The sequence below is a fragment of the Cervus canadensis genome, chromosome 13, assembly GCF_019320065.1.
Source record: "Cervus canadensis isolate Bull #8, Minnesota chromosome 13, ASM1932006v1, whole genome shotgun sequence".
NCBI lineage: Eukaryota > Metazoa > Chordata > Mammalia > Artiodactyla > Cervidae > Cervus > Cervus canadensis.
In genome coordinates, this window is record NC_057398.1 from 25,419 (window position 1) to 41,220 (window position 15,802).

Below are 15,802 nucleotides of genomic sequence, written 5' to 3' on the forward strand. Positions count from 1 at the left end.
TGATTACCTGGAAGGTTTTCATAGCCATCTTCTGTCAGGTTGTGGAAGCCCCTTTCTACTTCTAGTTTTCTGGCATGTTTTAACATGAATGGGTATTAAATTTTGTCAAGATTTTGTCTGTCAACTGAGATTATCATGTCTATTTTTCTATTTTAGTCTGTGGAATGTGACAACTTACACTGAATGATTTTTTTAAATCAAATCAACTTACATGGAATCATTTTATACTAACCTTGCATTCCTAGAATAATTCACATTAGGTCAAAGCATGTTATTATTTCACATATTGCTGTTTTTGTTAATATTTTGTTAGTGATATTCGTTCCTATGTTCATGAGGCATATTGGTCTACAATTCCCTTTTTTGTAACGCCTTTCTCAGGTCATGGTATCAGGACACAAGCCAATAAATATTCTTCCTCTTCTGTTCTCTGAAATATATAATGTATGGTTGATATCATTTTTTCATTTCTTATCAAATGTTTGGTAGAATTCACTAGTGAAGTCTTTGGGCGTGGAGTTTTTCTGAGAAGGATTTTTATTTCAAATTCACTTTCTTTAAAAAATAGAAGGATTAAGATGTTCTTTTTCTTCCTGGGTCAATTTTGGTATGTCTGTTTTGTATGGAATTTGCCATTTTTCCAATTGGCTATAAATTTCCTTCTAGTTACTATTTTAACTGTATCCACAAAATTTTTTTTATGAGAGATGTTCATTATCATCCATTCTAAAATAAGCTATTTCCCTTGTGATTTCTTCTTTGACCATGAATTAAACAATATCTTTCTTTTCTCTTCATTTTTGAAGAATTGTTTAAACAGATATAGAATTCTAAGTTGAGAAGACTTTTTTTCTTTCAACACTTTAAATATGTCATTGCATTGTCTTCTTGATGCAATGCTGATGAATTCAGTCTTCACTTTCATATTGATCTTCTCTATGGAATGTGCCTTTTTTCCCTCCATATTCATTTAATATTTTTTATTACTGGTTTTCAGCAATTTGACTATGATGAGATTATATGTGTTTTTTTTCCTATTAAATCTTCTTAGATATCTTTAAGCACTTAGGACCTGTGACTTGATATTTTCCATCATATTTGGAAATATTTTAGCCTTTATTTCTTCAAATGTTTTTCTGCCACATTGTCTCTCCCCTTTCCTTCAGTGACTTTAATTATAAATATGTTCTCATTATTTTCAGTTGTCATAAAATGGTAATAGTCCCCAAGATTGTATTTTATCATTAATAAATTGAAATTTATTGACACTTTCAAAAATCTCTTCTCTGTAGCCCATATTTTGTTGAAAAAATTAACTCTTTCTACATATGTTGAGATTCCTGGTAAGCTCAGGAAAATTCTCAGTGAAGGTACATAATTATGCTTTTATGTATGGAAATGTCTAAATATTTTAGTCCAAATATTTTCATCATAGAATTTTTATTTCATTAAGACTCATTCTTAGACAAATATAACACAAAACTCCCCAACAGTATTGTCTCCATTTCTAATTATCCTGAATACTTTGCCAATCAAAACAGAGATGTCACAAAATACTAGGGCTTTTCAATTTCATTCTATTCATTATAGAATGTAAATATACCCCTAAATGGAAGCTCATTCAAAAACTCTTCTCACAAAGTATGAAATTACAAGCCACAGATAGGAGGGTTCAGTCAGGCACACCGCGCCCCTCCTCTCTGATCTTGTCGCTCTGCCCCGCACTGTCGTGTGACAAGTTCCGTTACTTCCTGTTTATGTACCATGTTCTCAGGAGTCATTTTGCTAAGGTCTTCAAAACTTTATGTTTCTATGGTGTTCCCCTCACTGAACATTTTGATTATTCACACTGATTTTGAACAAATTGCAACAAAAAAGAGTAGAGGACTCTATTCAGAAACTAGTCACAGTTTTACAAACTAGATCAATAAATTTGCAGGGCAACAGCTTGATTTTCAAAGCAGTTCCACGATGAATCAAGCATTTGTAAACTCTGTCTGATACTGGACAGCTAAGAGAAACAACTGTGTACTATCATGCCTGAATATTTTTAATAAAATCTCAATTGCCAAATATTTGTTGTTCAGTCACTTTAGGTGTTTTATTAGCTCATCTCCTCCTTCTTCATGTATTCCTCCAGGTGTAATCTTGGGTTGTCCACTCACATTTACAGATGAAGCCTATTTTGCTTAATATAGGTCATTGATAAATTTCCTACACAATTGTGAATTCTGTCTCCAGCAGCCAAAATTGGTTCCTACAGTCATCCTGGTATACCACCTATTTTAAGTTTGTACTCGATGCCTTATTTTAAATGAAGTCTTATTATTAAGAGATGAATTAAAATAAGCCTGGATTGGTTTTATATACCGCTGCTTTTTATGTTCAGATTTTTCCACAGTCCAGTCTAGTGATGTAGATGACACATGTGCACTGAATAGAATTTTCACTTTAATGTGTAGTTAATTATGAAAGTCAACTACTGATAAACCACCCCCCTTCCCAATCCTTTATGAACATTATGTAACTAACATTTCCTGTGCATTGACAGTGGGCAGAGTGCTCACTGAATACAATGAAGTGTGCTCAGACACAAGTGCTCAGGAACGTTAGCTCCTCTCTGGATTCTGTATTACTGAAGCTACACTGGCCACTTACACCCCAACCTTGTAGCGGCTCACCGCAATGAGAGTCTAATTCTCACTTGTGTAACAGTCACTGTTGATGTTCCTGGTCAGTGAGTGGCTATCCTGACCTCTGTAAATCGGGGACCCAGGTTCCTGCCAACTTCTGGTGTCGCAATCCAAATGGCCTCTTCTGTTGCCTGTGTCCAGATGGCGGACGGGACAGAGAACTTCTTAAGGTCTTGGCCTACAGGTGACACACATCACCCCCACGTACATTTTGTACTGACTACTGGTCACGTGGCCACACATGTAAGTCAAAGGAATTAGAAAATGCAGTCCTTGATTGGGCAGCCATATTTCAATTAAATTCCATATTATGTAAAGGGGGCACAATTTTTGCTTGAAGCAAGCATTCAATATTATTGATTCTTAACCACTTTACATTACTTTAAAATAAGTTTCCAGATGGATCAATATTTAAGTGTAAAAAGGTAGATAATTATAATCTCAGAAAGAAAAAGATCTGTCTGCTGTGACACAAAGCCCTGAATTCATTAGGGAAAAAAAAAAGCATTAGTTGATTCAATCACAAACTTAAGCCATAGCAACTAGAAAAAAGAGGTTAGACAAGGGAGCCCTCAACACACAGGAAAAAGTCAAGAAGAAAATTGTAACTGTCCGAAAAAGGAAACCAGTGAAAGATGTAGGATTGTAGTTTCTACATCCCAAAGAGACATATGGTTAGTCTAAGCAACAAGTTAAAAGAATTAAATCAGAATAAGATACCAGTGGCATGAATCACTTTAATGGCCTTCTGAGATAGGCTGTGGCAAAACAGAACACCATACACTATTTTTGAGGGTGTAAATTGATACAACCTCCATAGATTTTAATTTTCAATAGTTCTAAAAATTTTAATGAGGATATCCTTTGACATACTAAGTCCCTTTCTAAAAAAACATCTCACAAATACAGTTCTTATGTTCTAAGTAAAGACATTCCTTCACTTAGCACTGTTTATATCAGCAAAACACTAAACAATCTACAGATATATCAATAGTTGCTCAGTTGCTAAGTTGTGTCTGACTCTTTGTGACCCCATGGACTGCAGCATGCCAGACTTCCCTGTCCTTCACCATCTCCTTGAATTTGTTCAAATTCATGTCATGTCTATCAAGTCGGTGATGCCATCCAACCATCTCATCCTCTATTGCTCCCTTCTCCTCCTGCTTTCAATCTTTCCCAGCATCAGGGTCTTTTCCAATGAGTTGGTTCTTCATATTAGGTGGCCAAAGTATTGGAGCTTCAGCTTCATCAGGGTTATGGTTAATTTATGTTTCAGCCATACACTGGAAAATTATAAAGCAATTAAAAAGAATAAGATAAGTCTATATACAGAAGTCTACATACAGATGTTAAGATCCTTTGACATATTTGGTGAAAAATGTATTCTGCATACTGAGATAGTGTAGTAGTATTTATGAAAAAGATATACTTGCATATATTTTGATATGCCTACAAATGTAAAGAAAACAGTTTGTAATGATAAGCACCCACTTTTTAAATTTATATAGAAGAGGAATGAGACAGAATGAAGTTTTAGGGTTGAGTTTTGGGTTCTTTTCTTTTCTTTCACTATTCATTCTATGCATTTACTTCTAACTTTTTACAAGGAGAATGTCATGTCTATTGTTAAAGAATAAAAATAACTAAATGAAGTCTACCAGGTTCCCCAAAGCCTTAACTAAGAACCATGCTTCTGGGTTATCTCCCCAAAGGTAAAAGCTGCCTTTTTAGAATACATGAAATATCTATGCCTTGTGTGTGAGGGGTGTGTGTGTGTGTGTGTGTGTGTGTGTCCATGAACAAGCCAAATTCTCCCAGTAAACTGTGAGCCATGTAGGACTGCACTCATTTCATTTGCCTTGAAGAAGTGTGTCTTGTATTAAGTGTATCCTGAAAGGATGAGAACCAGGGACAAATTTGGGGTGAGTTAGGCTGATCTCGGGTGGCCTCGGCCTGCAGTGGCTTGAAGCGGGGCTTGGGTTCCCAGTCAGAGACTGAGGCCAGGCCACAGCAGTGAGGACACCAAACTCTGACCACGAGACCAGTGGTCAGTGACAAGAGCCCTGGCCCTTCTGCTTTGCAGGAAAGGACTTCCTCGAAGATGGAAAGTAGTAAAGCAAGGAGAGTGTGTATTTGGAGGAAAAACAGTATATTGCATGTGGACACACACACGGGTGGATTCAGAGAGAGAGGGCTGAGTTCTACTCTTGTGGCATCTTGAATTACTTTTATGGGGTATGTCTCTGGATTTCCTTTGGCCAACCATTTACCTAGTTCACAGCCTAAATTCAGTATATCTCAGGATCCTCCCATTTGTACACATCCATCTCTTAGCCAAGATGGATTCTACTGCCAAGGCCTGTGGGTAGAGCATCCCTTGACATCTCTCCCTGTGTGACTTCCTAAGAGTGTTTCTGCACATGTGTGGTCAGCAAGATCTCCCGAGAATGAGAAATATGTGGTCTGGGCAGGGCCCAGCCTCCTCCCTTAATTGTCCCACTATCTCATCTTGAAGTTTTAGTCCATGTGGAATCAATCTCAAGTTGCTTTACCCTATCTCCTGCCTCAAGGTTACTATGTGCCCACCAATGCAGCTCCAGCCCAGGTTCAAACAGACTCGCTGTGAATTTCTCCAGGAAACTGTTGGGTAGGAGGAGATGGGTGCTCCATCCAGCAGCTCCTTTCTGACCTTCTGTCCTGTTTGAGAACATGGGCTTTCCTTCCTGGAAGTGAGGCTTTTCTCCCTAGAGGTGGTCCTGAGGGGACCCTGAGCTGAGTGGGAACCCTAACCGGAAGGGAGCCCAGAGCAGGAAGTGAAGCTCAACCAGAAGTGGAATCAGAGGCGGGGCAAGGACATGACTGTCAGCCTGACAGGCTTCTCTGCAGTCAGCCATCAGCACCGGAGTCACCTCAAGGAGTGGGTTGGGGCGGCTCCAGAAAGAGTAGTGGTGGGGAGGAGCAAGACCCGAGCCTCAAGTCTGGACCTGCCTGTGTACTCTGGGTGTCGGGTCAGGGTCCTAAGCTAACTGGAGACCTGTGTGGGGCCACTGCAGAGATGTTTTGGTTGTCAGAGCACAGGCTGAGCCCAAGCCAGGCAGGGAATGGGCCCTGCTCCTTGGGACCCCTGGGGCTTGGGCAGAGATTTAAGGAGGAGAAAGATGACCCCAGATGGTAAAGAGACTTACCACAATGAGTAACTCAAATTACCTCATAAGTTTGTTCTTCTAGAGAGGAAACCATTTCTCTTAGAAAACAAACAAAAATGAGAAGGAAGAGGAGGATAGAAAAACTGCTTTTAAAATGAAAAGGACACACCATTTTAAGAATTACCAGGCCTCTCCAATCACAGGACTTCCTCTTCTCCATCTTCCTGTTCTAGTTCCTGGGTTGGAGCATACCCAAGTTGAAGAAGAAGAGAAACAGGAAGATTCTTAAGCCACACATGCCGAATTGTCACAGGGAAGAGGCAATTCTGACTCCATGTTGGAACTGCTTCTTTGACTTGCTTTCCTTTGCTTTTGTTATTATAGTCATAGATAATCGCCTGCCTCAGAGAATTCTGCCCATCTGGCTGACTGTTAAAGTGCCTTTGTTCAGAACCCTGTCAACCTGTGGAAGGTAAGAAGGAAGAAATTAACACATGCCCTCCCTGAGGCGGGCCATTCTAGGAGATATTTGCAAGATGAATGGTCTTTTTATTTTTTATTGTTTTCAAACTTTAAACGTTTTACTTTGTATTGGGATATAGTCAGTTAACAATGTTGTGGTTTCAGGTGAACAGGGAAGGGGCCTTTTTATTTCCCCACCTCCCCCATCTCTGATCTATAAAAGAAACTGGCATCCAGATTCAATGAGATGGTTATTTTGAGACATTGGTCTGCCATTCTCTTGGTCAGTTGGCTTTGCGAATAAAGTCATATTCCATGCCTCAGCACCTCAGTTCCCATTCATTGGTCTGTTGGGTAGCAAGCAGAGCAAGCTTGGATTCAGTAACAGTCAGTCAGTCAGTTCAGTCGCTCAGTTGTGTCTGACTCTTTGCGACCCCATGGACCACAGCACTCCAGGCCTCCCTGTCCATCACCAACTCCCGGAGTTTACTCAAACTCATGTCCATCGAGTCAGTGAAGCCATCCAACCAGCTCATCCTCTGTCGTCCCCTTCTCCTCCCGCCTTCAATCTTTCCCAGCATCAGGGTCTTTTCCAATGAGTCACTTCTTTGCATCAGGTGGCCAAAGTATTGGAGTTTCAGCTTCAGCATCAGTCCTTCCAATGAACACCCAGGACTGATCTCCTTTAGGATGGACTGGTTGGATCTCCTTGCAGTCCAAGGGACTCTCAAGAGTCTTCTCCAACACCACAGTTCAAAAGCATCAATTTTTGGCACTCAGCTTTCTTTATGGGCCAAAGATTGAAAAGGATATTTCTCTGAGGAAAGCTAACAGCAGATAAGCACGTGAAAAGATGCTCAGCATCACTAATTACTAGAGAAATGCAAATCAAAGTCCAATGAGGCAAGCACATTCATCAGATTGGCCACCTCAAAACATCATAAAGAATAAATGCCCGAGAGGGTGTGGGGAGAAAGGAACCCTCCTGCACTGTTGTTCGCAATGTACTTAGGAGAATGTCACTTAAAATAACTTAAAAATAACATTAAAGTGTTCCTGGCAATAATATTGGCTTTCTTTGTCCACCGAAGCTGAATAAAAATATACAGATACAGAGCTTGGAGGAGATAGAGAGGTGGCTTCAATCCTCAGCCAGTGGAGGGGGGAACACGGTAGCCCCCCTCCATGAGGAGTCTGGGAGCTTATATAAGGCAAGGGCACACAGTGAGGGGCTGGTGATGAGGAGCAAATGTGTTAGAATCTTCCCCAGAATAGTCACAGGCTGGCATCAGTTACCCAGTAATTGAGTCTGGCATTTCAGGGGCCCTGCAGCCTCCCTTCTGAGGTGTAACCACAAGGGGAAGGCCGTCGTAGGGGTAAGCAAAGGCCTCTGGGTGTGAGGTGCAACTCCTGCAGAGTGAGCAGGCGGAAAAGCACACCAGGTTACCGACATGCAGAGTGGAGAGCAGCTAAAGTAAAAAAGAAAAAGAAAAAAAAACTAGGAATGCTCAGGCCTGTTCACTGTGCTCTTTATATTCTTTGTTCTCAGGAAGGAAAAGGAAAACACTCACTCCTTTTTTTTTTCTTTTCACTGCAACCAATTCCCCCATCATTTTATGTCCTCCATATCAATGGAGAAAGGGAAATAGGTCTCATTCTTGTTCTTGTCTGGCTGAGGACAAGATCTCAGTTTTGCTCTGTTTGACGATCACCAGCTGTTCAGCCCAGGGGCCCATCTTTCTCCTGCTTCAAATTTTCCTTGAGAGACATGAACCCCAAGAAATCTTTACTGGGGTGATGAGACAGATGGTCAATCTTTCATAACTTCAATGCTGACATGGGATTCATAGATCCTATCTAATCGGGGTCATGGAGCCCTAACCCTGTTTTATTAAGGGGCCTCAGGGTGACTTTTGTGGTTATTCCCAGAGGATCTGTTCAGAGGAGTGGCTGTAACCTCTTTGGGGGCGTGGGTTTTCTCTCCGCATCATTATTATCTTGAATAAATATTTTGTCATCTGGAGGAGATAAGTCTTAATAGGTAGTTTAACAAAATAGAGGCCATAGATCAGCAAAAGAGTTATTGTAACTAGGGTTCAAAGAAAAGGTAAGAAACAAGTTACGTTTGAGGACGATTTTGATTGTGGTCCAGAAAGGGTCAGTGCTTCGGTCATCCTGTCCAAAGGGATGGAGCCATTCGGACCCAGAAATAGCTGGAGGAATAACAACCTGAACATTAATAGACAAATTAGAAAAAAACTAAGCCTGAAATTGAGCCTGAATCCTAATTTAGACTTAACACTTTGAGGGGACATGTAGCCAGGTAGCCAGTTATCTAGGTTTATCAATGTATGTCTTAACTTTTAATGTGGTTATTGGTCATTACACATTTGTTTTTTTCTTGTCAACATATGATCCAGAGCAATTTCCTTGTCTAAACATATAAAGTTACAAGAAGAGACCTTTAAAAAGTAAGGTTGCAGTCACCTGCTGCTAGCAGACTCGGTTTTCAGAATGGCTGATGGCATCCTAAGTCTGACACAGCTCGAAAACTCAGGTTCTCAGCAACACAAGGGCTTGTCTGAAGTCACACCGCAGTGTCACCTAGGTATTTCCATAGCTACTCTATTTTGACTTTAACTGTAAATTTTTTTCTTAACAGCCAAAGTGGCTGTTACTGTCAGTAATGTTAGTGTTTCTCCAGGTTTGAGAAGATACAAGAATCAGGGGTCATAAACATCTCCTCCCAAAAGTGTCCAACTACCTGAAGGCCTCTTCTGCAGGTGTTTTTTTTGTTTGTTTGTTTGTTTGTTTTTGGAGCGCAGAGTGCCCCATTTCTAAGTTCCATCCTGAACTCCTTTCAGGGGTGTTGAAGGTCAGCAGCTTCAGTGGCCGTGATTCAATCTTTGTAGAGGTAGATGGCAGAGCCCCTTCAGGGTCATGAATCTGACCATAGTTTGGGGGCGCTACATAACTATTTTGTCACATACTTGGTAATGTAAGGGACAACACTTTTTTTTTAATTTTTAAAAAATTTAAAAGACATGGGAACCCATGCAATCTTGGCCCAACAAGGTACAATAGTCAAGTCTGGGAAGCAAGCTAAATGTAGAAATTACAGATGAATAAAAATAGAAGACGGGGCACATGTTTCTCAACAATAAGGAAGTAGGAAATAATGCCAAATCCAGCCACAGGAAATAAAGTAGAGATAATCATTCCGAGTGAAGTAAGGGAGACAGGGAGAGACACATATCATGTGATTTCACCTCTAGGTGTAACCTAAAAGTAGATACAAATGAAGTTCTTTCCCAAAGAAACACAGCCCAACAGATTTAGAAAAGAAACTTCTAGTCACCAAGAAAATTAAGTTGCATTAGACTGAAAAGGAAAAAAAGCCCCACAAGATTGTGATTCACCTATATACTCCAGTTCAAATCATAGGGTAAAAACAGAAAAATATGGAACAAGAAATGCTGATTCTATTTCCCTCAGGCCACGGTGACCTGGGCTGGTGTCCCATCCCTGGAGCCTGATTGGCTTGGGCACCAAGGCTGAGCGTCTGTGCTGAGGGAGCCAGGAGCAGATGGCAGGCAGCGTGCCCCCACAGTGGACCTAGGGTGCCTGCTGCCTTCTGCAGAGCCCTCAACCTTCAGAAACAAGTGGGGGAAATTAGGAGTTTTGAATTAACATATACACAGAAATATATATATCAAATAGATGATCAAAACATAACTAGTGAATAGCATAGGAAAGTTGATGAACACTCTGTAATCACCTATACGTGAAAATGAACCCAAAGAGAATAGATAAACAACTATGCATAACTGAATCATGTATCTGCACAACTGAAACAAACACATCAGAAATCAACAATATCCCAACATAAAATAACAAGGAAATTACGGGGGGCGGGGAGGAGTGGGCCATGGAGAAGTGCTGCCCCCTCGTGGCCTTTTAATTTACCAACACCGTGGAAAGCAGCGCTGCGGGGCATTTAATGCACAGGGGTCAAGGGGCTGAAGGTAAGACACCGGCCTTCAAGAAACGTCCTAGGTGTCACTGAAAAAAAGATCAAAACAAGGCAGGCGTTCAAGTGGCCAATTTCAAGAGGTAAGTTTAACTCACGCCCTTTAAAAGAATCATATGAAAGGATGTCCACATCACTAAATATTAGAGACATGCAAATCAAAACTACAATGAGGTATTTCCTCACATGGTTCACAATGACTGTTGTCCAAAAGCTGACAAACAATAAACTCTGGAGACAGTGTGGAAAGAAGGGAACCCTCCCACACTGTTAGTGAAAAGGTGGATTAGTAGCAGCCACTATGAAGAACAGTGTGCAGGTTTTTTAAGAAATGGTCATGAGAATGAAATTAGAACACTGCCTAACAGCATACAGAAAAATCAACTCCAAATAAATTAAAGACCTAAATCAAAGGACAGAAAATATGAAACTCTTAAGGGAAAAAAGTAGAACACGCTTTGACATAAAATGCAGCAAGTTTTCCTTTGACCCACCTCTTAGAATCATGAAAAATAAAACAAAAATAAATAAATGGGACCTCATCCCCAAGAAAAATGCAAAAAAGCAAAATGGTTGTCTGAAGAGGCCTTACAAATAGTTGTGAAAAGAAGAGAAGCAAAAAGCAAAGGAGAAAAGGAGTGATATTCCCATTTGAATGCAGAGTTCCAAAGAATAGCAAGGAGAGATAAGACAGGCTTCCTCAGTGATCAATGCAAAGAAATAGAGGAAGGCAAAAAAAAAAAAAAAAAAAAAAGACAGAAAGAAAGAAATAGAGGAAGGCAATAGAATAGGAAAGACTAGAGATCTCTTCAAGAAAATTAGAGATACCAAGGGAACATTTCATGCAAAGATGGGCTCAATAAAGGACAGAAATGGTATGGACCTAACAGAAGCAGAAGGTATTAACAAGAGGTGGCAAGTATACACAGAAGAATTATACAAAAAAGATCTTCATGACCCAGATAATCACGATGGTGTGATCACTCACCTAGAGCCAGACATTCTGGAATGTGAAGTCAAGTGGGCCTTAGGAAGCATCACTATGAACAAAGCTAGTAGAGGTGATGGAATTCCAGTTGAGCGATTTCAAATCCTAAAAGATGATACTGTGAAAGTACTGCACTCAATATGCCAGCAAATTTGGAAAATTCAACAGTGGCCATAGGACTGGAAATGGTCAGTTTTCATCCCAATCCCAAAGAAAGGCAATGCCAAAGAATGCTCAGACTACCACACAATTGCACTCATCTCAAAGTGATGCTCAAAACACTCCAAGCCATGCTTCAACAGTATATGAACTGTGAACTTCCAGATGTTCAAGCTGGTTTTAGAAAAGGCAGAGGAACCAGAGATCAAATTGCCAACATCCACTGGATCAAGGAAAAAGCAAGACAGTTCCAGCAAAACATCTATTTCTGCTTTATTGACTATGCCAAAGCCTTTGACTGTGTGGATCACAATAAACTGTGAAAAATTCTGAAAGAGATGGGCATACCAGAACACCTGACCTACCTCTTCAGAAATCTGTATGCAGGTCAGGAAGCAACAGTTAGAACTGGACATGGAACAACAGACGTTCCAAATAGGAAAAGGAGTACGTTGAGGCTGTATATTGTCACCCTGCTTATTCAACTTATATGCAGAGTAGAGTACATCATGAGAAACGCTGGTCTAGAAGAAGCACAAGCTGGAATCAAGATTGTCAGGAGAAATATCAATAACCTCAGATATGCAGATGATACCACCCTATGGCAGAAAGTGAAGAACAACTAAAGAGCCTCTTGATGAAATTGAAAGAGGAGAGTGAAAAAGTTGGCTTAAAGCACAACATTCAGAAAACTAAGATCATGGCATCCAGTTCCATCACTTCATGGCAAATAGATGGGGAAACAGTGGAAACAGTGGCTGACTTTATTTTTCTGGGCTCCAAAATCACTGCAAGTGGTGATTGCAGCCATGAAATTAAACGATGCTTACTCCTTGGAAGGAAAGTTATGGCCAACCTAGACAGCATATTAAAAAGCAGAGATGTTACTTTGCCAACAAAGATCTGTCTAGTCAAGGCTATGGTTTCTCCAGTGGTCATGTATGGATGTGAGAGTTGGACTATAAAGAAAGCTGAAAAAAAAAAAAAAAGAAAGCTGAGCACCGAAGAATTGATGCTTTTGAACTGTGGTGTTGGAGAAGACTCTTGAGAGTCCCTTGGACTGCAAGGAGATCCAACCAGTCCATCCTAAAAGAGATCAGTCCTGAACATTCATTGGAAGGATTGATGTTGAAGCTGAAACTCCAATACTTTGGCCACCTGATGCAAAGAAGTGACTCATTGGAAAAGACCCTGATGCTGGGAAAGATTGAAGGTGGGAAGAGAAGGGGATGACAGAGGATGAGCTGGTTGGATGGCCTCACTGACTCAATGGACATGAGTTTGAGTAAACTCCGGGAGTTGGTGATGAACAGAGAGGCCTGGCGTGCTGCAGTACATGGGGTCGCAAAGAGTCAGACAGGACTGAGCGACTGAACTGAACTGAACTGAACTCCCCTTTAAAGCACTGGCACAGTAGAGGAAATCATAAACACAACAAAAAGATAAACCTCATAATGGAACCAATCTGTGCAAACAGACACCCACAAGGAATTTCTCTCCAAAACATACACAGCTTATGCACCTCGATATCAAAGAAACAACCCAGTCAAATAGGGGCACAAGATTTAAATAGACTTTTCTCCACAGAAGACAGAGATGGCCACGAAGCACATGAAAAGATAGCATCTGAAGTATTAGAGAACTGTGAATCAGAAGTGGCATCACCTCACACACATCACAACAGTCAGCCTAGAAAATCTATGACAATAAATGTTGGAGAGGGAATGGAGGGAAAAGAACCCTCCTAGCTGTTGGTGGGAATGAAAGTCAGTAAATCTACAAAGGAGATTAGGATAAAGGTTCATTAAAAACTTAGCAGAGAAGTACCATAGGACCCAGCAATCTCATTCCTGGGTACAGATCCAGGGAAAACCATAATTTTAAAGACAGGTGCACCCCAATGTTCATGGCAGCACCATGTACAAGAGCCAAGACATGGAAGAAGCCTAAGTGGGTAAGGACAGATGAATGGGTAAAAAGATGGGGACACACACACAGAGCGATATTAATCATAAAGGATGACATCACGCCATGTCCAGCAACAAGCAAGGGAGTAGAGATGATCACACTAGGTGACCTGAGACAAAGAAAGACAAGCATCCTATTACATCACTTAGGGGTGGATTCTAAAAAAGGATACAAATGAACTTCTTTACCAAACAGAAGTGGCCTGACAACATAGCGCAGTGCCTTATGGTTACCAAAAGGGAAGTGAGGTGGGTGGAGGAAATGAGCAGGTAGGATGCACATACACACACGACTCTTTGTAAAATAATCAACAAGAACCCACTATTGGACGAGGACCCCTACTCAATACTACATAATAAACTATACAGGAAGGGAACCCAAAAAGGAACATGTACACGGCTATGCATGAGGGAACCACTCTGCTGTCCACCTGAGACAAACAACACACTCTACAACACCGTGAGTCACCTGTACGCCAATACAAAATACAGATTACAGAATGAGAATGCTGACTCTTCCCCTCGGGCCTTGGTGGCCTGGCTGCTGCCCCATCCCTGAAGCCTGGGCAGGCCTGGGGCCTGTGGGCGGACTGTTTTGGGACTGAGGGTACTAGAGATAGGTCCTCCTGAAGCGAAACTCCGCCTAATACACCCAAAGGACAGTGGCGCCGCTGGCCCAGAAGAGCTTTGAAAAGACCCCTGGGCTTGACGTCCTCTGGTGATAGGGTTCCCACCTCCATCTTCCTTCCTTAGGGTCGCCCCACCTACAGATGACAGCACCCTCCACAGAGTGGTGTTCCAGGAACTGGGATGTGTCCAGGGCATAGGGCTAAGGAAGGAAGATGCACACACACAAGCCTTGGGTGTTTCTTCTGGCACATTCCACTCTAATTGGCAATCCAGGAATAGGACTTTCCCTAAGGCTCTGGTTGCCCCAGTAACCAGAGTTGGGCATTAACATGCTGCCGCGTTGCGGCCATTTCCAATAACAACAACTTTGAAACCATTGCTTGTGTAGTGAGTTGCTCAGTCCTGTCGGACTCCTCGAGACCCCATGGACTGTAGCCTGCCAAGGTCCTCTGTCCATGGGATTCTCCAGGCAAGAATACTGGAGTAGGCTGCCATTTCCTTCTCCACCATTGCTCATGGGCACTTAATGTTCACAAGGTCAGCAGGCTGTAAGTGAAAAACCCCTCCCTCAAATGTTCTAGGAGAGGTCATAGAAAAACATTGAAAACAGAGCATGCGTTCAAGAAGACAATTTGAATAAGTAAGTTTAATTCACACTGTTTTAAAGAATCACATGCAGCATTCATGGCTGATCCACGTAGATGTATGGCAAAAACCACCACCATATTGTAAAGTAATTAACCTCCAATTAAAATAAATAAATCAAATTTTAAAAATCACATGCAAAGATGTCAACATCACTAAGTATGAGAGATATGTAAATCAAAACTTCAGTGAGGTATCACCTCACACCGGTCAGAATGGCCATGGATGAAAACTCTACAAACAGGAATTGCTGGAGAGGGTGTAGAGAAAGGGAGCCCTCCTACACTGACACTGGGAACAGAAATTGGGAGCAGCCACTGTGGAGGACACCGGGCAGGTTCCTTAGCAATGAAATTAGAATGCTCCCCAACACTATACACAGAAATAAACTCCAAATAGATTAAAGATCTAAATAAAAGGACAGGTACCACGAAGCTCTTAAGAAAAAGAGCAGAACACGCTTTGACATAAAATGCAGCAAGTTCTTTTTTGATTCACCTCATAGAATCATGAAAAATAAAAAGTAAACAAATGGGACCTACTGTTAAAAAGTATTTGCACAGCAAAGGAAACCATCAGTGAAAGAAAAAGACAACACTCAGAATGGAAAAAATTCTTGCAAAGGAAAATACCCACGAAGAATTTATGTCCAACACATACAAACAACTTGCACAGCTCAATATAAAAAAAATCCAATAAAAAATTAGCCAATGATCTAAATGCACATTTCTCCAAAGATGTCATAGAGATGTCCATAAAGCACAAGAAAAGACACTCAGCATCACTAGTTCTCAGAGAAAGGCAAATCAAATGTACAATGGGGTGTCATCTCACATTGACAAGAATGGCTGTATGAAAAAACCTAAATAAATTCTGCAGAAGGTTTGGAGAGAAGGGAACCCTCCTACACTGATGGCAGGAATATAAATCAGTACACCCACTAGGGAGAACATTATGGAGGTTCTTAAAAAACTAAACATAAAAGAACCAAGAGACTGTCAATTTCCTGCCTAGGTGGAGATCCAAAGAAAACCAAAATTTAAAAAGCCACCTGCACCCCAAAGATCGTGGCAGCACTAGGT